This window comes from Chiloscyllium punctatum, chromosome 6, assembly GCF_047496795.1.
Source record: "Chiloscyllium punctatum isolate Juve2018m chromosome 6, sChiPun1.3, whole genome shotgun sequence".
Classification (NCBI taxonomy): domain Eukaryota; kingdom Metazoa; phylum Chordata; class Chondrichthyes; order Orectolobiformes; family Hemiscylliidae; genus Chiloscyllium; species Chiloscyllium punctatum.
The window spans coordinates 92,234,409-92,259,793 of record NC_092744.1 but is presented as its reverse complement, the minus strand read 5'-3'; the positions used below and the strand labels follow the sequence as shown (position 1 = coordinate 92,259,793).

The 25,385-nt window shown below is 41.9% G+C and overlaps 1 pseudogene; it reads left to right on the top strand.

Moving 5' to 3' along the window:
* Positions 1–1,557: 1,557 nt before the first annotated feature.
* Positions 1,558–25,385, top strand: LOC140478533 (Ig heavy chain C region-like; annotated as a pseudogene).

The following is a 25,385-nucleotide window of genomic DNA, read 5'->3' as shown; positions in this document are numbered from 1 at the left end:
TTGTATCTGGCCGATTAAAGGGAAAATGAATCAACTAAAGCAAAGTCCTACCAAACACACTATATTTTCCCAATTACCTACAATGGATACATTTCACTTGACATTTCTTCTTTAAAAAGGAAAGTCACTGAATACAGCATTCACTGTATGACTATCAGTAAACAAGACATTGAATGCAATGACGTTCTGGTTAGTTCAGCCTATTTATTGAGTATATTTAAAGCTCCTGAATATGAAGTTAATGGATCCAAAATCCCACATTGCAGTAACATTTGTTATCATCTCAAAGTAAATTAACAAACTTGAATTGGTTCAAACTCACGTCACTTGTTGCACCAATCTCTGATTCATGTATCTCATTAAAACCGAGTGGGCCCTTTATGCATGGTTATTACTGGTGTGGTGCAACCGCGAATCTTTGCTGATTTTTATGAGTTAACTGTCTCTGTCAGAGCTACCAGTGAGCAGAGAAATGTACTGTTTATGATCTACATCCGTGGTAATGCTTATTGCAATACACTCTAATTTAACCAAACACTCCTGGTGTACCCAGACAGTTACCTGCAATGGTTTCGATGTTGAGGATTTAAAACAAAACTTATGACTGTCCTGTTGTGGTTCATTAGATGCTCTTTCAAAAGTTTTCCTAGGTGTTATGTAACATTGCCCACTCACATTTTGTTTCTCAGCACACAGCTTTCCTTTACTATGCATTTTAGGGTCGGAGCAATTTGAAAAAAAAATGCAAGCAGAGATATTCTGCAATGTAAGGAGGTGCTTCTAATCTCCGGGTCCAAACTGTTTAGTGACATACCCTCACATTCTGAACATAATCACTTCAGACATGCTCCATATTAGGCTGCCTAAACTGAATTTAGAAACGCAGATTAGAAAAGGAATGTTATTTTGTAAACTGAGAGAAACTTTGAGTGTCAGTAAAAATAAAGTCACTAATTTGTTGGCTAATAATATTATTGAAGTTCTTTTTAGCTTTATCTGCTTGTAGTTGAATGTAGGATTAAAGGGAGTTAACTTCTAATTGAATATTCTAAATATGATCCCTTTGGACACGCTCTGTGTTCAGTTGCCTAAATTGAATTTTGAAATGTTTTGTATGAATTCCATGTTATTTTGTAGTGCGACAGAGACTTGCAGTGTCCAGGGAAAAAAAGCTCAATTTTTATATTAGCTAGTAATATGTTTGAACTTTGATTTTAGTTTTATCTGCTTGTGAATGAATGTAGAAATAAAGGGTGCTAACTTCCAATTATTTTTTTAAAACAAAATACTAGCAACTATCATCTGAAACAGACCTGAAGCTACTCAAATTTACTTCCAATGAAGCTATTCAGCAAAACAAATATCTCAAGCTGTGTATATGTTTAAGCATCACCTCATGCAAATACGTGAGCCCATGTTTTCGGGCTGTGCAAGCTGATACCAGGATCCAGTTAACAGCCTCCAGCAGGACACCAACATGCGAAAGCTGTTAGTCTGCCCATTCCGATGGCCATTTCAATCCTGGGTACTAGACCGTAATTCAACACTTCTGGATTGGCATTGTTCAGAAAGATCTTGACAGAACCGTTTCACACAATTTATCAGAATGATTGTGTCGACACTTTTTCTCAGTTTGTTACTGACTTTCTTATCATGTGAGTGTTTTTTGTTCAAGTCTCTCTTTGTTACTGTCTCAATGTTAGTCGACCGCAGGAATGTAAAAGACTCAGCCATCATTTCATCAGCGTTAATGCTCATGGCTTATTTGTTTTCTTTTTAAAGGTGTCCAGTCGGAGGTTGTTTTGACTCAGCCAGAGGCAGAGACTGGCCGTCCCGCAGGCAGCCTGAAACTGACATGTAAAACCAGCGGGTTCGATCTGAGCAGCAGCTACATGCACTGGGTCCGACAGGTTCCCGGACAGGGTCTGGAGTGGCTAGTTTACTACTATACTTCATCCAGCAATAACTATGCACCAGCGATTTATGCGTCCAAAGACACATCAAAAAACATTTTCACTTTGGACATGGGGAACCTGAAGATCAAAGACACTGCCATCTATTCCTGTGCAATGCAGTGGAGTGGCTATTTTGATTACTGGGGCCAAGGGACCATGGTGACAGTGACTTCAGGTAAAACCCTTGAAATTTCTGAGTAACTTTTTTTTGTTAACGTTCTATTCATGGGAATAATTCCTTAATTAAATGAAAATCAGATTCTGAGCTGAGTTTGATTTGGTTCGGATTGATTTTTGATCAAGCTGATTATCGGCTTCAATTAAGGTTCAGCAAATAGTAAAAATGGTGCTGATAGAGTCAGATTCTCTGTGTTTCTCTTTTTTTGATCAGATGGGCATTCTGTGTGGCTGGGTTACATGGAACACTTAAGGTCTCTTTATCAGGAAGGTATAAATAATGTTTAATTTCAGTGACACACCGACTGTGAGTCTCATTATTGACAACAAATGCTAAGAATTTAAAGATATTCAAAATATTAGCAAACATGATTAAAATATGCTAAAATATCATTATTGATTTCTTGAGTATATTCCTATATACATAATGTTCTTACCATGATTGTATTTTGTCATTTATTTTGTTAATTTTATTGATGACAAGCAAGTTAAAACTGTTTTATAAAATTTTCTTGCGGTGCTATATTTCATTCTGTTGATTGATTTATTTGATTCTGTTCCATTGAGTGGATTCTGCTTTTGTTTTCAAGGATGCGGTTGAACTGACTTGATTGTTTCTGACTTTGTGTTTAGTTGGTTTTGTTGAATTAAGCTGATTGGCTTTTGAACTTATTTTATTTGATTCTGTTGAATCGAATTGTTTGGGTTTTGATTATCTTTCATTTAAATCTGTTGTTTTGAGTGGATTGGATCCTGATTTTATTTTCCTTGATTCTGTTATACTGAGTTGCTTGGATTGTATTCAGATTGTGGAATTGATCTGCGTTTTCATGCTTTCTGTAATTGGTGTTTTCTTTCTGGTGAGGAGATGGACTCTCTGGATTACTTTTAATTACCAATATTTTTGAAGTTATTTGTTTTTTTCCTGAATCATTTCTGCATTGTTAAACTTGTACGGCAATTGTTTTCTGCTTGATTGAAAACATTATATCCATTTGTAACTGTCTGAAAACCAACTTAAGGCAGAAACACAGAAGTGTGTGAGATGAAAAAAAATTCTTTTTCGTGCATTGGATTTAAAAAAAAATCTCAGTTCTAATTGTAAACTAAGTAAAAGTTTGTTTTGAGTAGCCTCATTGAAAATAAAATTTGGGACTAAAATCTAAAACTGCAGAATTGATCAGATTTGTAATTGAAACTAAACTTACTATAACATAAAATTATAATGTGGCAATATTTATCCAGTGAACTAATTTTGTTTTGACCTTAAAGTGGTTCATCATGATATGCCTTCAATTGCTCTACTGTGCACTGCATAAGAATGACATAATGAGAAAATGTTTACAGGGCGGAGGTAAACTGAACTGCTGCTGGAAAGCTTTAAGTGTCGTTAAGTAAGTCCCCTCACAAACAAGGCTGCTGTTATGACTTGTTATTTATTCACTTAAATCTTTCGTTTAGAGTAGATTAGATTAAATTAGATTAGAATAGATTACCTACAGTGTGGAAACAGGCCCTTCAGCTCAACAAGTCCACATGAACCTGCCGAAGAACAACACCCCCGGACCCATTCGCCTACATTTACTCCTGATTAATACACTTAACACTGTGGGCAATTTAGCATGGTCAATTCACCTAACCGCCGAAGAGCAACACACCCAGACCCGTTCCCCAACATTTACCCCTGATTAATATTGAGCAGTTTTGTTAAATTTCAATTTGTTTTTTTTGTGAGGATACATCATGTTCTTGGTTCTGTTGAAAATGTTTGCAGAGCTAGTTCTGCTGCAAACACATTGGTGTTCCTCAGTGTTGTCATTTGGTGATCTTTGCACTTTTCAGGAGGGAATATGCTTGGGTAACATTAAGTTTTGTTATATTTGGGAAATTGTTTCTGGTTCCTACATTGTTTTTGTACTATTTACATGGTTGGCGACAGTGAATCGCTCCAGTTTCCTTATTCAATGCAATCAGCATGCGAGTTGAAATTTCATAAAGACTAATATTATGTGAAAGTCAAATTGCAAAGGTTTTGGAAATGAAGGGAAAACAGATACCTTCGGGTACATTTTATACTTAGAAGTAATAATTAATGATTAAACTAATCCACTCATTAGAATCAAAATTCAGAACCGTGGGCAGCACTGTTGGACAGTGATTCGCACTGCTACTTCACAGTACCAGAGACCCAGGTTCAATTCCCGCCTCAGGCATTTTAAATAGTTACATTTTACAATAAAATATCATTCTTCCGGGAACAACTGCGATAGTGATTTATGTGATCAAGGACGCATAAATGGTAGGTTAGTGGTTAGCAGTACTGCCTCACAGCGCCAGGGACCCAGGTTCGATTTCACTCTTGGTTGACTGCCTGTGTGGAGTTTGCACATTCTCCCCATGTCAGCGTGGGTTCCCTCCCACAGTCAAAAAATGTGCAGGTTAGGTGAATTGGCAGTGCTAAATTGCCCATACTGTCAGCTGTCGGTGAATGGGTGTGGGTGGGTTGATCTTAGAAGGGTCGGTGTGGACTTGTTGGACTGAAGGGCCTGTTTCCACACTATCAGTAATGTAACCTAATCTAAACCCAACTATCTGGTTCAATCTCAAGGTCTGTCTTTAAACAGTTTATCAGTCATCGAGAAATATAAATAGAATTTCAAAAGTATAGTGTTCTAATAGTTCTTACTCTTGAGAAAAAAATGCCAAGTTATAATTGATCAAGAAAACACCTTTCAATTCCGCTGTACAGTACACTCAAGTTTTATGGCTGGAAAAGATCATTGGCAAAGACCGTTTGGAAATTCTGCTCGATTCGATGAAGAACAGATCAATTTCACTGCTTTGAAGTAACTTGAGTGAATTAAATTTATGTCCCTGATTAAACTGGATTTGCAGGAAAAAATAAAACATTAACTGAATGAATCAGTCTGCACCATGCTTTTAAGTGTTCCCAATCCATGCATTTTAAATAGTTACATTTTACAATAAAATATCATTCTTCCGGGAACAACTGCGATCGTGATTTATGTGATCAAGGACGCATAAATGGTAGGTTAGTGGTTAGCAGTACTGCCTCACAGCGCCAGGGACCCAGGTTCGATTTTACTCTTGGTTGACTGTCTGTATGGAGATTTCCACATTCTCTGCATGTCTGTGTGTGTGTCCTCTGTGTGGTCCTGTTTTGTCCCACCATCCAAAGATGTGCAAGTTTGGTGAATTAGCCATACTAAATAGTGTTCAGGGATGTATAGGTTAGGGTGCATTAGTCAGGGGTAAATAAATAGTATGGGAGAGTGTGTCTGCGCGGGCTAATTCCTGTTCGGATGTTCGGTGTGTAATTGTTGGGACAAATTGCCTGTTTTCATGCTGAATGAAATCTACTCTAAAACCAAGCGAATACACTTGCTGTGAACATAGAGAATGCCTTTTATATCTATGCATTCTGATATATGCAGAGTTCACAAGTTTGCAGAAGGCATGAACGAGAGGATAATAGAGCACATGGTTCATTCAAACACTGAAAATAGAGTAATATTTATTTTATTTAATATATTTGACTGATTTATTGCAATAAAGCAATGCTCACATGAGTTAAGTGTGACGATCATTTATTTAAATTCCCTCAATATGGAAACGGGCCATTTGGCCCAACAAGTCCACAACGATCCTCTGAAGAATAACCCACTCAGACCCATAAGGTGACTAATGCACCTAACACTGTGGACAATATAGCATGACCAATTCACCTGACGTGCACATCTTTGGATTGTGGGAGGAAACCCACACAGACATGGGGAGAATGCGTAAATGCCACAACTCCACACAGACAGTCGCCTGAGGCTGAAACCGAGCCCGGGTACCTGGCGCTATGAGGCAGCAGTGCTCACCACTAAGCCAGCGTACTGCCCACATCTATTTATACATCACCTAAAGTGGGCACTCCAGACAGAAGCATGTTTTCAATACATACCTTTTTAAAACATTTTCGTACATTATAAAGCAGCTAAAAAGAAAATGACCTTGCCCTCATTCCTTCAACATAAGTGCATTGGAATGCAGTATTAGCTTTGTGCAGTGCATGCAAAACTCCACAGTTTAAGAAATGTTTTTAAAATATGTAAAAATAATTTGGAGAATAATCCATTTCCTGCGGAGTTGTGCTTTAATTGGCGATATATCCCACCTCAATAATTTTGTTAATTACAATGGCTTATTAAGTTTATTGACTCAATCGTTATCTATGTTCTTTGTGAACACATTCTCGTTCACATTAATCCTCTGGTTAGTATCTCTGATGAATATAAAATTGTAATGAATATATTTGACGTGAGGAATTGAGCAGATGTATCTGCTGGGATTAAGACTGTTTGTTTCAGTGCTATCTCCGACTAACTTGTCAACTAGTCCTGACCATTTGTAAATTGTCCATATCGGATATCTGAATCTCAGACAGTTCCATTTTATCTTGCGCTTCAAAACCACTTTTTTTCCGCCAGAAATGTAATATTTGATGAGGAGCCCTGACTAAATTGTTTCAATCAGAACCAACACTTCAGGAAAAAAAGGCAGATTGCAAAGAGTTTTGAAATTGGTTGTTGGCAACAATGAATATTTGAGTGAGGCAGAGGGAAATGTGCTACATATTTTCTTTGTGCCTCAGTTATCTGGGATATGTTTAGTGGCATAACATATAATCAGAAATTATTTTGCATCTTATTAGTTGAAAACCTATCGTTAACCTTTAATGTCACTGGCAACGGTCATAATATACTTAAAAACATTTTAATCTATTTCAAACTAAGTAAACCATCTGGTGCAGCAACATTCACAGGGCTAAGAGGAAGGGAGTTTCAGGTTGAAATCCAGTGACAATGAATTTATAACAATACAATTCCTAGTTTTATTCCTCTGCAGTTCCCATCGAGTTCAGAGCTGCTGTCAAAGTATTCTTGGATAATTGTAGCAATGCCACTTTCATTGTGTAAACATTCTGGAACAACCCCTGGTTGTTGGAAGGTGATAATTAACATGGTTTATGCACTGTCAAACAGGTGGGCTTTGTTCTCCAATTTATTGTCGATCTCATTGTGTTCAGGTCTGTTGTGTTGTTGTGGTCGTGTCCCTGACTGTGTTCACTTACAACCTATTAGAGAGGTATGGAACACCATCTTTTATCAGGTTAATTTGGGGGGAAAAGCAGATTCAGTTGTTTCTTTTTTGGAATTCCCCTCAGAGGACTGTGAAATCTATTCAATCACTGTCCTGACTTAATATTAAGCAGAACTTTGGCGGTTAGCAGCTTTTTCCAAATCAATATTTGTTCACAACCTTTAGGGCATTGCTAGTTGGTATTAATGGAGTAAATCCTCAAAGAAATCTCAGCTTTTGACTTGCTGTTCGAACAATATCACTTATAATTAATCCGGAATGAATTGTTTTCCAAGCACATTTGTTGAGATTATGGATAAAAGCAAATTTCTGCCAATGCTGGAAACTGAATCCAAAAGAGAAAACCTCAGCAGGTTTTGCAGCATCTGTAAGGAGAAAAAAGAGCTGACATTTCGAGTATAACTGACCCTTTGTCAAAGCTTGACATGATCTGAGCTCTTCTTCCGTCGCCTTCGCTTTCGTGCTCACTTCTTTGGGCAAGAGTCCACCCCCCGCTCCACAGATCCTTTCACATGCCTCCAATATTCCATGTCTAATTGGACACCCCCGCCAGGACAATTTCCTGCCCTCGACCTTTTCATGGACAATTGTTGACGGGACATTAGCCACCACTATTTCTCTGCCCCTCTTACCCATTCCAACCTCTCTCCTTCCGAACATTTTGCCCTTCGCTCCATTAGGTCCAATCCCAACCTTGTCATCAAACCTGCTGACAAAGAGGTTGCTGTTGTCGTCTGGTGTACTGACCTCTACCTCGCAGAGACTGAGCGCCAACCCTCAGATTCCTCCTCCGACCTCCCCCTGGAGCATGACCACACCACTGAGCATCACTGTCTCCAACACCGTGACTGACCTCATTTCCTCCAGATGCCTCCCCCCACAGCTTCTAACCTCATAGTGTCCCAACCCCGGGCAGCCCGTTTCTATCGACTCCCCAAAATCCACAAGGAGGATTGTCCCGCCAGGCACATTGTGTCAGCATTCTCCTGCCCCACTGAACATATTTCCTTCTACCTTGACTCCATCATTACTCCTCTGGTTCACTCCCTCCCCACTTATACCTGGAATTCCTCTGATGCCCTGCGACACATTGACAACTTTCAATTCGCAGGCCCTAACCACCTTCTATTCACCATGGATGTGCAATCTCTTTACATCTCCATCCCACACCAAGTTGGCTTGAAAGCCCTTCGCATCTTTATCGAAAAGAGGCCCGAACCATTTCCATCCACCACCAATCACCTCCGCCTGGCTGAATTTGTTCTCTCTCTCAACAACTTCTCCTTCAACTCATCCCATTTTCGCCAAACCAAAGGTGTAGCAATGGGTACCCGTTTGGGTCCGAGCTATGCCTGCCATTTCTTGTCCCTGGCCGACCCGGTTCCCCTCCCACAACTGCTTGATCGGTACATCAATGACTATTTCGGTGCAGCTTCATGCACTCTTCCTGACGTGGAAAAATTCATAGATTTCTCTTCCAGTTTCCATCTCTCCAACACCTTCACCTGGTCCATCTCCAACACTTGCCTCCCTTTCCTTGATCTTTCTGTCTCCATTTCTGGCAATAGTCTATCTACTAATATCCATTACAAGCCCACTGACTCCCACAGCTATCTGATCTACAACTCTTCTCACCCTACGTCCTATAAGGACTCTATCCCTTTCTCTCAGCTCCTTCGCCTCCATCGCATTTGTTCTGATGATGCCACATTCCAAAGTGATGCTCTTAATAAGTTCTCCTTCTTCTCCAACCGTGAGTTCCCACCTGAAGTTGTTGACAGGGCTCTCGACAGTGTGTGGTCCATCTCCCACTCCAGGACCCTCACCCCCTCCCCTCCCAGAACAAGGTTAGGATCCCCGTTGTTCTCACCTTTCGCAACCACCAGCCTTCACATGCAAAGAATAATCCTTTGCCATTTTCGCCAACTCCAACACGATGCCACCACTAAACACATCTTCCCTTCCCTCCCCCTGTCTGCATTCCGCTGGGATCGTTCCCTCCGGGACAACCTATTCCACTCCTCCATCATACCTAGCAGCTCTCCCATCACACACAGCACTTTCCCATGCAATCGCAGAAGGTGCAACACCTGCCCCTTTACCTCTTCCATGCTCACCATCCAAGGCCCCAAACACTCATTTCAGATTACGCAACATTTTACTTGCACCTCTTTCAATTTGGTCTATTGCATTTGTTGCTCCAATGAGGTCTCCTCTATATCATAGAACATAGAACATAGAAGAATACAGCGCAGTACAGGCCCTTCAGCCCTCGATGTTGCGCCGATCAAAGCCCACCTAACCTACACTCACCCACTATCCTCCATATACCTATCCAATGCCCGCTTAAATACCCATAAAGAGGGAGAGTCCACTACTGCTACTGGCAGGGCATTCCATGAACTTATGACTCGCTGAGTGAAAAACCTATCGGAGAGACAGAACACCGCCTTGGTGATCACTTTGCTGAGGACCTTCGATCTGTAAGCAATCAGGTCCCGGACCTTCCCGTGGCTTGCCACTTCAACACACAATCCTGCTCCCATGCCCACATGTCTGTCCTTGGCCTGCAGCAATATTCCAGTGAAGCTCAACGCAAACTGGAGGAACAGCTTCTCATCTTCCGACCAGGCATGTTACAGCCTGCTGGTCTCAAAATTGAATTCAACAACTTCAGGTGGTTATCCCATTTCGACTCCTTTGTGTTCATTCTGCTCCGTAATTTTATTTCATTTATTTTATTTATCGTTTTTTTATTTTATGTTTCACTGTTCTGTACCTCTTATTAAGAGTCATGGAGTCATAGAGTCATAGAGAGGTAAAGCATGGAAACAGACCCTTCGGTCCTACCCGTCTATGCCGACCAGATATCCCAACCCAATCAAGTTCCACCTGCCAGCACCTGGCCCATATCCCTCCAAATCATTCCTATTCATATACCATTCCAAATGCCTCTTAAATGTTGCAATTATACCAGCCTCCACCACATCCTCTGGCAGCTCATTCCATATACGTAAAACCCTCTGTGTGAAAAGTTTGCTCCGTAGGTCTCTTTTATATCTTTCCCATCTCACACTAAACCTATGCCCTCTAGTCCTCGATTCCCCAATCCCAGGGAAAACACTTTGCCTATTCAACCTATCCATGCCCCTCATAATTTTGTAAACCTCGATAAAGTCACCTCTCAGCCTCCGACACTCCGGGGTAAACAGCCCCAGCCTGTTCAGCCTCTCCCTGGAGCTCAGATCCTCCAACCCTGACAACATCCTTATAAATCTTTCCCGAACCCTTTCAAGTTTCACAACATCCTTCCGATAGGAAGGAGATCAGAATTGCACGCAATATTCCAACAGTGGCCTCACCAATGTCCAATACAGCCGCAACCTGACTTCCCAACTCCTGTACTCAATACTCTGACCAATAAAGGAAAGCATACCAAACGCCTTCTTCATTATCCTCTCTACCTGTACTCCATTTTCAAGGAGCTATGATCCTGCACTCCAAGATCTCTTTATTCAGCAACACTCCCTAGAACCTCACCATTATGTGTATAAGTTCTGCTAAGATTTGCTTTCCCAAAATGCAACACCTCACATTTATCTGAATAAAATTCCATCTGCCACTTCTCAGCCCATTGGCCCATCTGTTCCAGATCCTGAGGTAACCCTCTTCGCTGTCCACTACACCTCCAATTTTGGTGTCATCTGCAAACTTACTAACTGTACCTCTTATGCTCGCATCCAAATCATTTATGCAAATGACAAAAAGTAGAGGGCCCAGCACCGATCATTGTGGCACTCCACTGGTCACAGTCTGAAAAACAACGCTCCACCACCACCCTCTGTCTTCTACCTTTGAGCCAGTTCTGTATCCAAATGGCTGGTTCTCCCTGTATTCCGTGAGATCGAACCTTGCTAATCAGTCACCCAAGGGAAACCTTGTCGAACGCCTTACTGAAGTCCATATAGATCACATCTACTGCGCTGCCCTCATCAATCTTCTTTGTTACTTCTTCAAAAAACTTAATCAAGTTTGTGAGACATGATTTCCCACGCACAATGCCATGTTGAATATACCGAATCAGTCCTCGTCTTTCCAAAAACATGTACATCCTGTCCCTCAGGATTCCCTCCAACAACTTGCCCACCACAGAGTTCAGGCTCACTGGTCTACGTGAGCCTGACCTCGGTGGTGGGCAATTGTTGGAGGGAATCCCTGGCTTGTACTTACCACCCTTCTTAAACGGTGGCACCACGTTTGCCAACCTCCAGTCTTCCGGCACCTTACCTGTGACAATCGATGATACAAACATCTCAGCAACAGGCCCCACAATCACTTCTCTAACTTCCCAAAGAGTTCTCGGGTGCACCTGATCAGGTCCTGGGGATTTATCCACCTTTAACCGTTTCAAGACAACCAGCACTTCCTCCTCTGTAATCTGGACATTTTGCAACATGTCACCATCTATTTCCCTACAGTCTATATCTTCCATATCCTTTTCCACAGTAAATGCTGATGCAAAATATTCATTTAGTATCTCACCCATTTTCTGTGGCTCTTTCTCTCGCTCCCGACTCTCTCATCATTTTTTTCTCTCCTATTCCCCTTTGCTACCCTTCTCCCCTGTTTTCCATTTTGCCTCTGCTTCACCCATCCAGTTCGACTCGAAACGTCAGCACTTTTATCTCCTTACATATGCTGCCAGATCTACTGAGATTTTCCAGCATTTTCTCTTTTGGTTTGATGAGATTATGCCGAGGCTGTTTTAATTTATATTAAGCCAGTGCTGTAGCTGAATTTGATTGTTCAGTATGGTGGGGTTTCCGCTGAATCCAACACTTGCAGCAGATGGTGCTAGCTCTCCAGTTGGTCTTCAATTGCTATCTCAGACCATCCAGTAGCTCTGCTAAGAATCCTTTTCCAACAGGAGTCAAGCAAACGTAATCACTGCCTAACTCAGCAGGTGTGAGCTCTTGTGCCAAAAACATGAAAGCAATTTGGGGGCGGTCTCTGGATCCGAAAGGTTTAGATTAGATTAGATTACTTACAGTGTGGAAACAGGCCCTTCGGCCCAACAAGTCCACACCGCCCCGCCGAAGCGCAACCCACCCATACCCCTACATCTACCCCTTACCTAACACTATGGGCAATTTAGCATGGCCAATTCACCTGGCCTGCACATCTTTGGACTGTGGGAGGAAACCGGAGCACCCGGAGGAAACCCACGCAGACACGGGGAGAATGTGCAAACTCCACACAGAGAGTCGCCTGAGGCGGGAATTGAACCCGGGTCTCTGCCGCTGTGAGGCAGCAGTGCTAATCACTGTGCCACCGTGCTGCCCACAAGGTTAACCTTGCTTTCTCTCCACAGGAGCTGCCAGACCTGCTGAGTTTCTTCAGAAATTTCTGTCTTTATTTTGGTTTTCAAAGCATTCAATGTTTGTCGTTTAATTGAAAAACGTTCTGTTCGATGAAACACGTTTTTCAGAGAGAAGATGCATTTGAACAAATTGCGAACGTTCTGAGATATTCAGTATCAGAGAATCATTAAATTTGAGCGCCCTGATCTCGAGCTGTTGTTTCACAAGGAACTATTATGAAGTAACAACACACTCAAGAATGCAATGGCTTCTGTAATTGGGTGGAACTTATTTTGATCACTCAAATAGAGAATGTCAATGATCCCGTTCCAAATAATCAACAGAAGTTTTTTTGAAAGAAATTGTGAAACAATTAATTTGTAGAAATGTTTTAATGAAATGTATTCACGGCCAGTGCTAGTTTATTGAATGGCACAATAATAGGAAGGTAGGAGCAAGAGGAGGGCACTCAGCCCCTCGAGCTGTTCCACCACTTTTACTTAGATCATGGTGCATCTGTGAGCTAAAGCCACAGGCCTCCTTTTGGGTAAACTCTTTATCACCTTTGATTAGCAAGCAAAACCTATCCCAGATTTACTGATTCTACTGCCCAGAACAAAGGGAGACACCATTTCTGAAATACCTTTCTGTGAGTATTTAAAGTGACACATTGAGGCTGGAATTAATTGCTCACGAAAGTAAGTTTTAAATCTCTGACAATTTCCAATTGAAACATCCCAATCATCATATTCCATTAATTTAACACTATACTTCCCTGGAATAAAGAAATATACTATGTGCTTGCCTTGCTAAAAATGAGGGAAGCTTCATTCCCATTATATGATTAAGAAATAGCACACTTCATTCAGTGAAAACACAGTCAAATTACACAGAAGAAAACCATGTCATCTTGTGTAGACACATAAGTGCCTCAAATAATTTTCAATTCTTCCAGTGGTATTTGATTCTCTAGACAGGTGTGGAAGTGTCCGAATTTTTATATCGCATTGAGAAACCAGTTATCATCAGTCTATTTGAATTGCTGAAGTTTGTGTGGTCGTAGCACATTCACAGCGCTGTTAGGAAGTGAGTCCCATGACTGTGATTGAGGAAGAGGAATCGGGCAGAGAAATAGTTGAGAGTCAAGTTGAAGTCTGATTTGGAGAAAAGCTTTCAGGTTATGCATTTACATGCATGCCCGCCCTTATCCACAAAGATCACACTTTTGGAACATGCTGCCGAACGGACATGTCAGCATGCAAAATGGAAGATAAAGAATGCACCTCGGCCCCTCTAGAAGGCTATTCCACTCATGGGATCATCATTAATCTTGCTGCTCACCAGTCTTCCCAACACACTGATAGCAGTGAACCTGATTGTTTACTATTCAACAAAAGAATGGTGAACCTTTGGAATTCTCCACCACAGAAATTGATTGAAGACAAAAGCTTAAATGATTTCAAGAAGGATTGCTTCAATCCTTAAAAAATGCTACAGATGTGTGGGAGAAAGGCAAACAGGATACAATATTGGTTGACAGCCAAGAAAACATTGAATGGGGCATGGTTTGTAAGTTTGCACGTAACGCCAACATTGGTGGTATAATTAGCAGTGAAAGTCATCTAAACGTTCAATTAGATCTTGATCAGCTGGGCCAATGGGCTGAGGAGTGGCAGATGGAGTTTAATTGAAATGAATACAACACATTGCTTTTTGAGAAGACAGATCAAGTCACAACTGACAGAGTTAATGGTAGGGTACAGGGTAGTGATATTGAACACAGGGCCCTGAGGGTTCAGACTCAGATTCTTGAAAGCGTTGTAAGTAGCTCGTGTGTTGAAGGTGTTTGGCACACGTACCTTCATTGGTCAGAGCACTGAGTGCAGGAGTTAGGGCTTCATGTTGTAACTGTCCAAAACATTGGAATGAACTGCCAGAGGAAGGGGTAAATGCAGAGATAGATCCAACATTTAGAAGACATTTGAACAGCTACAGGAACTGGATAGGTCTGCATGGATATGGGCCAAAGGCAGGCAAGTGGAATTAGTTTAATTTGGGAACTCTGGTCAGCTTGGATGAGCTGGACCAAAGGAACTGTTTCTGTGCTGTATGACTTTATGACGCACTGACTTTATGGTGGAGTACGCTCAAAGTTGGAAGGTGGTGAGCAAGTGAGGGGATAGATTGGGAATGTGGGAGAGTTTGGGCTGGTAGGCAATGAGGTGTTGAGTGGCTGCTGGGTAAGCTTGCATGCAACCTGTCTGGCAAGTTGGCATCAAGGTAAATGGTAATGGTCCAGAATAACTTGGTCAAATTGTGCTTGGTAGGTGAGGGGTAGTTTGAGCTGAAATGCAGGAGGACTGTCTTTTCCAGTGTAGAGGTGGGCAGAGTGCCAGGATATTTTGGGGTGGAAGATCACTGTAATGAAGTGACAGGTGGACGTGTTGTCAAAATGCAAAGCTCGGAGTCTGGCAAATGGTAGTTGGTAAAGGACAGATTCGAAAGGAGCGAGGTTGCAATGTGCACAGGTTGACTTGAGTAAGATGAGACGTCAGTGACCAAGGACTGAGGTCATGCCTTGGGTAGTGGGCTGTTTTCAGAGGTTGTGGAAATGATGGTGCCGCGTCCAGTCCGTGCCAGATTCGCCATGGAGCAGGTACAGGGTGACAGTAGTGGAAATGTGTGAAAGGAATTCAGATCATATGTCCATCTGGAATATAGAACATAGAACATTACAGTGCAGTATAGGCCATTCAGCCCTCGATGTTGCGCCGACCTGTGGAACCAATCTGAAGCCTATCTATCCTACACTATTGTATTTTCATCCATATGTTTATCCAATGACCTTTTAAATGCCCTTAAAGTTGGCGAGTGTACTATCGTTGCAGGCAGTGCGTTCCATGCCCCTACTACTCTCTGAGTAAAGAAACAACCTCTGACATCTGTCATCTGTGTCCTCTCCTGCTAGCCATCACTATCCAAGGAAAAAGACTTTCACTGTCCACCCTCTGTTTATCTTTTATGTCTCAATTAAGTCACTTTTCAACCTTTTCTCTCAACCAAAAACAGCCTAAAGTCCCTCATCCTTTCCTCATAAAACATTCCCGCCATACCAAGCAGCATCCTGGTAAACCTCCTCTGAACTCTTCCAAAGCTTCCACATTCTCGCTATAATGTGGTGACCAGAACAGTGCACAATACTCCAAGTGCGGCCACACCAGGGTTTTGTACAGCTGCAGCCTAACCTCCTGGTTCTGAAACTCAGACCCTCTATCGAGGAAAGCCAACACAAAGTATGCCTTCTTAACAACCCTATCAAACTGGCTGGCAACTTTTAGGGATCTGTGTCCATGAACACCGAGATCTCTTTGCTCAGCGACATTACCAATATGGATTGCCTTGGATGTGTTTCATGTGATAGGGGTTGTGTGTTCCGGGCATGAATGGGTGTAAAGCAGGGTAGGGTTTGTCAATGTGAGTGGAAATTTAGGTCTAGACAGAGTAAGCGCAGTGGTTAGTCTGAGACATGAGGTTTGGTGGTGAACTGCGAGTTAGATTGATAGTTATTAAAGTTAAAGTTTACTTGTTCATTTCTAAAATCATATTTACTTAAATACTCAACTGTAACACTCTAAAGCCTCTGAACCTTAATGGTCCTCCATTTTTCAGAGGCCTCCACAATTCAGGTAATTGTAAATTAGATGTTTCAACTTCCTGACAATTGGCATGAGTTCAGCCATGAGAGCCATCCTCCCAGTTCCAGTGCTTAGCTCCTGCCTGTGCTGCTGCTGCAGTGACCTTCCTCCCAGAGAGAACATAAGTGAGGAAAGCTCACTGGAACTGATTTCCAAGTATGGGGACGGCAAACACGAGGGGACACAACTTAAAGGTAAGGGGAGATAGGTATCAGACAGATGTCAGAGCTAGTTTCTTTACTCATTGCGTAGTAAGAGTATGGAACGCTTTGCCTGCAACGGTAGTAGATTCGCCAAGATTAAGTACATTTAAGTCGTCATTGGACAAGCATATGGAAGTACATGGAATAGTGTAGGTGGGATGGGCTTCAGATTAGTATGACATGGCAGCGCGACATCGAGGGCCGAAAGGTCTGTCCTGCGCTGTAATGTTCTATGTTCTATGATTCTCTCTGCTTTCTCTCCGGGGGTACTGCCAGCTGTTGGGTATTTCCAGCAGCACGGTACCTCGTGGAACGGCACGCTGGTTCAGTGGTTAGCATTGCTACCTCACAGTGCTAGGGACTCGGGTTCCATTCCAGCCTCAGGTGATGTTCTGTGTGGAGTTGGCACTCTCTCCCCATGACTGTGTGCGTTTCCTTCCACAGTCCTAAGATGTGCAAGCTGGGGGAATTGCAAATGTTGTGTCCAGGGATTGGGAGGTTAGGAGCATTAGTCAGGGTTAAATGTAGAGTAAGACGTAAGGGGAATGGGTCTGGATGCTTTACTTTTCAGAGGGTGGGTGTGGACTTGTTGGGCCAAATGGCCTGTTTGCACACACTGTAGAATTTCAACGAATTTGCATTTCCTTGGTTTGTATTTTGTGAAAACTCTCTGCTCTTCACTTGCAATCCAATGAAAGTGTCAGTTGGTGAGATCTTCAAAGAGTTACTGGGGTAGGAGAGGATGTTCTTCTTCCTAAATTATGTGGCAATGGTCAAGGTCGAGGGCATGTTTCTAAAGAGTGAAACCAATGATCATGATCAGCAACTAGTTGGAAATAAAAACAAACTCCAGTTATGCTGTAGACTTCAGCAGGAGCGTACTGGCAATCGTTTACAGCTGAGGATACATTTGAATAACTGATAAGGTCAATTTAACAGCAACTAACATGCTCAATTGGTCATTCTATTGTAGAGACACCGTCTCCCCCCAAGCTTTATGGCCTGGTCTCCTCCTGTCAGGAGCACAACACCAGTTCTGAGATCTTTGGTTGTTTGGTGGTGGACTATTCCACTGATGTCACCAAGGTAACTTGGAAGAAAGGTGTGGAGCTGATCAGGACTGGATTGAAGACTTACCCATCAGTGAGAAACAAGAAGGGAACCGACACCCTGAGCAGCCAGTTAACCCTGCCCGAGTCAGCGGTAGATTGCCCCAGCAAAATCTACTGTGAGGTTCAACACAGCGGGTCACAAAAGAGCAAAGAAATGTCATGTCTGGGTAAGTGTTGTGGGAACTGAGATAAACAGATAATCTGTGATTAACATGAATAAGGTATTATTTATAACAGTTTTCACAGAATCAACGTATACAGCACAGAAAAAAGGCCCTTTGGTCCATCCAGTCCACACATATCAATAACAGCCACGTAACTATTCCAGTCTCATGTGCCAGTACTTGATCCATTGCCTTGTGTGACTTGCCTTTGCAAGGATGCATCTAAGTTCTCCATAATTATTATGAGGGGTTCAGTCTCTACATGACTTATAGGCACTGAGCTCCAGACTCACAGCATCCTCTGTTTGATTTTGTTTTCCCCCGAGATCTGCTCAAAACTCCTGGTCTTGCCTTCACCCCGTGTTCCTGAGGCATTGATCTGTCCATTAAAGGGAAAGGATTTGTACAGTTTACCCTGTCTATGCTTAAAATAATGCCAGACATTATGATAATCTTCTCCCTAATTCTCTTCTGCTCCAAGGAAGACCCCTGTCTATCTAGTCTAGTTTCATAACTAAAACACTCCAACCCAGGCCAAATCCTGGCAAATCTCATTAATGCTGCCTTCAGTGTAATGATATTCATAAAGTCATAGAGATGAACAGCGTGGAAACAGACCCTTTGGTCCTACCTGTCCATGTCGACCAGTTATCCCAATCCAACCTAGTCTCACCAACGAGCACCCTGCCCATATCCCTCCAAATGCATCCTATTCATATACCCATCCAAATGTTTCTTGAATGTTGCAATTGTACCAGCCTCCACCAGTTCCTCTGGCAGCTCATTCCATACACGTACTACCCTGTGAAAAAGTTGCCCAGTAGGTCTCTTTTATATCTTTCCCCTCTCACCCTATCCCTATGCCCTCTAGTTCTGGACTCTCCGACCCCAGGGAAAATACTTTGCCTATTTACCCTAACCATGCCCCTCATAATTTTGTAAACCTCTATAAGGTTACCCCTCAGCCTCCGACGGTAAAGGGAAAAGAGCCCCAGCCTGTTCAGCCTCTCCCTAAAGCTCAAATCCTCCAATCCTGGCAACATCCACGAAAATCTTTTCTGAGCCCTTTCAAGTTTCACCACATCTTTCCGATAGGAAAGAGAACAGAATTGCACGCAATATTCCAACAGTGGCCTCACCAATGTCCTGTACAGCCGCAACATGACCTCCCAACTCCTGTACTCAATACTCTGACCAAAAATGGAAAGCATTCGAAATGCCTTCTTCACTATCCTACCTATCTGCAACTCAACATTCAAGGAGCTATGAACCTGCACTCCAAGGTCTCTTTGTTCAGCAATACTCCCTAGGACCTTACCATTAAGTGTATAAAGTCCTGCTAAGATTTGCTTTCCCAAAATGCAGCACCTCACATTTATCTGAATTCAACTCCATCTGCCATTTCTCAGCATTTGCCCATCTGGTCAAGGTCCTGTTGTAATCAGAGGTAACCCTTATCCCTCTCCACTTCACCTCCAATTTTCATGTCATCTGCAAACTTGTTAACTGTCCTTCTTATGCTCGCATCCGAATAATTTATGTAAATGACAAAAAGTAGAGGACCCAGCACTATGCATGATCCCTACCTTAGATTTTCTTATAAACATTGTCACTGAAACAGCACAAATCACCAGGAGAGCAAACAGCACCCAATGTATAACACTTTAGGTCATTCAATAACATGCACACAATGCTTCAGTATGGTACGGCCTAACCTGAGTTTTATTCAGTTCCAGTATCATCTCCCTACTCTTCCTTATCAATGTCTCAGATAATAAAAGCAAATACCTTCGCCCCCTTATCAGCCTCTTCATCCTGACGACACAGTACTATAGGGGATTGGTGGGTACGTACACCAAAGATCCTCAGTCCTTTCCAGGGTTCCACTATTCAAAACATACTACCTCACAGTTTCTTCTGCCGAATATAATGGACTTACATTTGTCCAGAATGATTTCCATTTGCAACGTCTCTTCACATGTAACAAATCCTTGTATATCCTCCTGCAATCTAAAGCTGTTATGCTCATGACTTACCAACATGACAAGTTTCCTTTCATCTGTGAATTTACTGTTTAACCCTCATACATTTGAGGCTCAATCATTTGTATATAAGAGAAACAGCAAGGAAATCAACACCAATCCCTGCAGAACACCACGGGAAATAGATTTACATTCACGTAGACACCCTATGACCATTATCGCCTGCTCCTACCACTCAGCCAGTTCTAGATCCAATCTGTCAAATTAATTCGTATCCCATTGGCTCTGATTATTGCTATCATGTGGACATCGAGTTATCTCTCTGAAAACTACCATCAAATTGTTATAAATGCCTTCTTAATAAAACCGTGCTGGAAATTGTTGATTGATCTTCCAATGAAGACTAATTCCGTTTCTCAATAGTTCCAATAGTTTCCTTACCACTGAGACTAGATTGACAGATCTGTGTTTTCATTGGTTATCCCTTCTTTCGTCCTGCATAACAGTGCAATGTTGGCTGATCTATATTCACTTGGCACAACTGCTTTGGCCACACAGTAAGTCTAAATTTTGTCAGCGTCCCAACTATTTCAACCATTCCATCACTCAACAGCTTGGTATACATTTCATCTGCCCTGGAAATATCACCACTTTTCATCCAGCAACACAACACAGAACATCACATCATGTGCCCTAATTTCTGAAAGTACATCACAACAATCCTCTATGATTTCTGACCCCACATTGTCCCTCTTACTAGTGAACACTGACACAACGCATTCGTTTCGACCACAACCTAAACCTCTGGCTCCACTCCAGAGGAGCCTGTAACTTTTAAAAGTATTTTCCTTTATTTCGACTGCTATTATTTTCTCTTGGTCCCCTTTGCTCTCCTAATACCTCTTTCTTTCAAACTCCCCCTTGCACGTTTTCTACTCCAGAATAGTTTCTTGTTTTGAGATTTAAGTATAGAACAGAAGACTCCCTTGTTTCTCTTTATCTCACCCTCCATGCCCTTGGGTCCAGAGCCCGCTACATTCTTGGTCCCACGCAGTGGCTTCCTTGGAAATGACCTCCCTGTGTTTTTCTTATTTCTTTCTTAAATGTGTCACACTGCTATGATTTAGGTTTCCCACTAAGTGCCAGCTTCCGGTCCATTCTTCAAATCATTATCTGATCTTATTAACATTGTCCTTCCCCATTCAGAACTTTGGGCCAATTTCAATCACTTTCCAGAACAATCTGGAATCCAACAGATTTATAATCACTGTCTGCACTGCGCATCGATGTTTTACCCACTATGTGGACTTCATTCCCTGAAGTTAAGTCCAGGTTCACCCCTCTCTTGCAAGGTCTGGATAAAAATTCTCTGTATTTAACATATACTTTGTTAAAATATTCTCCTGGGGGCATGTCCAGAATTCTGCTCCCTCTGAACGTTTGTCAAAAATGAATATCCAAGCCGACGCTGAGGAAGTTAAAAACCTGTGTTCTCATTCCCCTATTTAATTTACGATTGTCTGAAATTTGCCCATATATTTGAACTTTGTCTTTTGGACCTACAGTAAGGTCTATTGTGCTCTCCCAGTAGTTATGTTTGCCGTATTTTGGTTTTGAAGTACTGTCGATTTGCCTTTGTTCGAAGAGGTATCCATGATTTCATTTCTCTTTACAGCCAAAAATACCCTTGTCAGAATTGTGACAGAAGCAACATTCTGTACCGCACACCCCGGCCCCCATCCTTTTCCATCTTTCCCTGTCTTGTCTGAAGGCACTAAATCCTGGAATATTGAATAGTCACTCCTGCCCCACCCTCAATATGTCTCCGTGATAGCAACCGCATCATTTCCTCATTCATGCCGGTAATTCATCTGCCTTGTTCATCAGACTCTGTCATTAAAACGAATACCATCCAACGTTGCTATCTCCCTTCTGATTTAACTGGCCGATAGTTTCTATGCCTCCTTGACTCCCTTGCTCTGTCCTATAATTTTAGCCTTTCACATTGTCCTGCTGATCTTTCTGTGTGATTCCCAGCTTTTCCAGCACTCTGCATAATTATGATTCTTGTATCCATTAGCCACAAGAAACATTGGTATATGAGAACTGATTGTATTTGTTATGAAATTCGTCAGATAATTTATGTGATGTGTTTCCTAAAGGTCCAGATATTCTCCAACCAACTCTTCTCCTAACTGTGAGCTCCAGTGAAGAAATCGCAAGCAGCATGTTTTCAACTGTTGACTGTTCAATCATCGATTTCCATCCAAAGCCAAACTCAGTGAGTTGGTTGAAAAATGGCCACACAGTAAAATGGATTCTTGCTTCTTCACGTCTCCCGTGTTTGAGGCACCGAACTCCTCAGTGACGAGTCGGCTGATGCTCCCTTATGGTGAATGGTTCAACAGCACAGTCTATACCTGCCAGGTCACTTACGGAGAGAACACTCAAAGTAAAAACATCACCGCACTCCAGGGTTAGAGACACGTACTGAGAGAGCTACAAATCACTCTGAACTCTGATGTGAATCAAACACATTAATTTATCAGGCTTAGTAAACAGCGCGGTACAGCTTCTCATTTCCCAATATGCCTGTTTACATATTTCAGTTTGAGTGATACGTTAGCAATGCTCATAATTCAACATTTTGGCAAGTCAGAAAAAGCATGTTTCCTCTCTGTTGAAGACAGATATATAGACAGTGAGCTTTGTTAAATAGTTTGTTGCCTCACCGTGCCTAGATCGGCATTCAGAGTGCTGAATCCTTGCCTGGTAGCCGCTTCAAGGATAAGTTTGGGTGTGGAGGGGGGCTATCGGAGAGATATCTGATTGAACACAGAAAATACTGAGAGACTGAGGTCGAGTGAACGTTGAATAGATGTTTTGACTGGTAGGTGAGACTAGGACCCAAGGGCACGGTCTCATGGTCAAAGGGGCATCGTTTAGAACTGAGATGGTGAGGAATTTCTTCAACCAGAGAGTGATGAGTCTGCGGAACATGTTGCTGCAGAGGGCTGTGGAGGCCAGACCATTGTGCATATTCAAACCCGAGATAGAAGGGATCTTGTTTAGTATGGGGAGAAGGCAGGAGAATGGCTTTAGCCCGAAATGTCGATTTTCCTGCTCGTCGGATGCTGCCCGACCGGCTGTGCTTTTCCAGATCCATTCTGATCTAAATGCAGGATTGTCCGACCAGCCTTATTCTGATCCTCGATCTTATGATGTTGTGGTCTCAAAATGACGTGGTTAAAATATGCAGTGATCCTCACTTTAAAATAAATCAAAATGCGTTCAATGCTTCATTCCCTGCTCAGGAATGAACTGTTGGCCTTGGACATTGTACGACATCAATTTTTATCTTGTACAGAACTCTTTAACTTCATTTATGGGATCAGACCACAGAAGAAGTGGGTATCACATTTGATTAACTGGGATAAATATGATCTCACTGAGCTTCTTTAAGATGCTCTCTGTAATTAGTGGATGCAGCAGGAGAATAAATTCTGATAAGAATGATACAATAGGGATGAATGAACTAGGAACTCGAGACAGGCTGATTTTTCTGGTTTGGGGTGGCGATGTTTACATAGTGAGTAGTGGATGTCTATAAAACTAGTGCACATTTCCAACGCATTTGTAGATTAATTTAAGACGCTTTTGCTAGCGTTTTTCTCCCCTGTTCTATGAAGAAATTTAAAAATGTAGCTTGGTAAATAAAGTGAAAGTACAGACCAGTCATGAACTAACTGAGTGGATGGAAAGTCTTAAGGAGATGGATGTCCTTCTTGTTATCCAATGCTGCACTCAGTGTCTTGTTTTCAGATCCACTCCAAACTCAGCTCACGAGGAACAATTAGAGGATGACATCACACCAATAACGCGAAGTATTTTCGATCACTTCAAATATAATGAACAGAATTTCTATGGTTGTTCACCGCTCCTGTAACACTTTAGAACTCTGCAAAGAGAATAATTATCATTTATTATAATTTGTCGAAAATTTGGGATGTGATTTGGCAGGAAGCATGACCAGCAGCATTTGCACCTAAGCGTTATGAACGTGGAAATTAACTCATTACGTTCAGATTACTCTTGTCATAAGCATCAATAGATGGTGTTAAGTGAGAGATAAACTCTGGAAGAAAGGTAATTCCGTGGGTTACATGATGGTATCTTCGATTATTTTACTTTTTTCACAGGTTTCACTTGTTACAAAGCCACTGTTCTTTCGGAATAATTACAAAGGGTATGTCATAGGTAATCACAAATGTTTCACAAATCAAAATACATCAACAATAGTAGGCATCGTTTCAGCAATAGTTGGAGTTGCCATTTTGAAGGTGGTGTCTTCACCCTGTGAAGAAGTAATCTGAAGATTGGATGTTTGTATCATAAAGAGGCATTTTTCATTGACTTTGATTTTTGATTCATAGAAGATACCGAGTGCCGCACGAACACCGTTAAAATCCTCCCACGGCCAGTAGAACAAGTCTTACTGGAGACGACGGTGAGGTTAACCTGCGTTGTGTCCAATCTTCCTTATGGATTTAATGTTACCTGGACACAAGAAAAGAAGCCTCTTAAATCAGAGATTGCTGACCAGCCTGGACAGAATCCGACAGCGTGATCAGCGAATTAGACATTGCTACTGAAACCTGGCTGTGTTGCGTTACATTTGAATGTGTGGTGTACCATCAGAATCTACCGACTCTGCTGAGAGACTCCATCCACAAGGAGAAAGGTGAGCGGTGAAATTAAAACTCAAAGGATCCCTTGTGTAATCCAGATCCAGTTCCATCAATGGCAGGCTTTGATTGGTAAAGAACAAACACCGTTAGGAGCATTAATGATGCTTCTGAAGGCAGGAGAGCTAAGTAGCTGATTAACAAGAAGATGGACCAAAGGATATTGTATTCTGATTAAGTCAGATAAGGTGGGAAGAAACCTGGTTTGTGACGTCACCATTGAGCAATGACAATTGGACAGAATGCCCTTGTTGTGGGCTGGAAACATGGAGGCAACTTTCACATTAAACTTTACTTTGTTTTACTGAACAGATGTGTACAATTCTGCTCCTTTAGAAAACGGAAGTGAATAAATCCCAAATTAAAAATGTTGTATATTAATATTTAGTGAAATTGTGATATTGATTCTTGATTTTTAAATTTGATATACATTTGTCTCAAATATTCTGCAGTGATTAATCCGATGGACCCATCAGTGTCGGTCCTCCCGCCACCAACAGAAGAAATCTCTGCTCAGAGGTTTCTCTCCCTCACCTGTTTAGTGAGAGGTTTCTCCCGCGAGAGATCTTCGTCAAGTGGACAAACAATGACAAGCCGGTGAATCCTAGTAACTAAAAGAACACCGAGGTGATGGCGGAGAGTGACAACACCTCCTTCTTCATGTACAGCCTGTTATCCATTACAGCGAAGGAGTGGGCCAGCAGTGCTTCTTACTCCTGTGTGGTGGGACATGAAGCGATTCCATTGAAGATCATCAACAGAACAGCCGAGTTTCGTAAACATTTCACTTGCACTGATTGACACTGTTAATTCATGTCAATAA